We start from the raw sequence: 1,473 nt of genomic DNA on the forward strand, positions 1-1,473 counted from the left end.
TGTTTTCATATATATATATATTTCATATAAACTGATGTTTATATGCTCTGGAAAATTGTAAAGAGCAATTTATTTTGAAAATAACACAATAGGCTTCGGATTTAGACACAGTCTTCTCTGAAAAGATAATTGTCCAACATTTGTATGGAAAAATTATTTCCTATAAAATCTCCTAACACCCTTCAGAAAGTACTTTTCACTTTTGGGTTAAATATTACTAATGGCTGGCTTAGTACTTCATTAAATTTCTTTAAAAAAAGGAAAATCAGAAATTGTTTCTCTAGTATGTTCTGGGCTACACTTGATATGTTAATGATAATATTAATGAGGGACTTAATAAAGCTGAATACAACTGGATATTAACTTTTCGTGATAAATTAGCTTTCATTAGAAAGAGTTATTGTTTTCAGGAGTTCCTTATAAGTAAATAAACTCTAGAATAACCACAGACTGAGGTAGAAAGATAAAAATCCCAGGCCATAAAATATTACTTTCTCCCCACTTCATGGCCAGGAAGCCAAACATTTTCCATATTAAATTAATTCATGAGTTTTTAAAAGATAAACCTTGATATATACTGTATACGATTAGCAAAATGTCATTTAAATGAGTATAGTCTTAAAGGAAGTGGAAAGGTTATTTCCAAGATGGAATTTGATCTGTTAAAAAAAAAATACTCACAGGAAAGTTTTCAACATTTTATGGGGGTATAGAATTACTACAAAACTAGTTTTTTTTTTTTCAATCAAATAAAGTCAGCCTGGGATTATCAGCTTTGGGGGTAGGCGGGAGCCACACCTACAGCATGTTTTAGAAGTTGGAAAGCTGTTTGGTTAAGGACAAGCCTATGGCCAGGAGGGATTTTCCACAGTATCATTGTTAACTCCAAGTTATGATGAAACCAAACTTTGTTTACACACGCCTCTCCCTTGATTCAGTTATTAATATTTGACTATAGAGAACTGACATTTTCCAAAGCTCTCATTCTAGCTTTCTTAGAGGGTCAGGTGACGTCAGTGCAAGACAAAACGACACCACATTGGCATTAATGGGAGTTCCTAGGTCTAAGAATTTGATTTAGTTTTAATCATTAAACCAATTTGGCAAAGTCTTTTGCCATAAAATGAAATACATTGAACTAGCTATGTTTTTGATAGGGAACCAATTTTAAAAGACTTTTAAATTAAAATATTAGAAAAATTAGAGATGAAATTTAGGAGTTGAATGTAATATCTAAAAAAATGAGGGAATCTGAGGGCTCTTATTTAAGAAGACCAGTTTCAGAGAGTCTCGAATGAGTGAGAAAAAAGGCAAATGAGTCTTAACTTCTCAACTTCTCAGAAAGCATTTCTCCCTCAATTATGCACGATTTCAAGTTTAAATAAATAAATAATGGTGGCTAGAGCCCAAGCAATGAACACCTAAACAAGTAATAAACAAGTATTTGTAAGTGTCCATTTTGTGCAAAGTCCT

The sequence above is a fragment of the Propithecus coquereli genome, unplaced genomic scaffold (assembly GCF_000956105.1).
Source record: "Propithecus coquereli isolate 6110/MARCELLA unplaced genomic scaffold, Pcoq_1.0 Scaffold229, whole genome shotgun sequence".
NCBI lineage: Eukaryota > Metazoa > Chordata > Mammalia > Primates > Indriidae > Propithecus > Propithecus coquereli.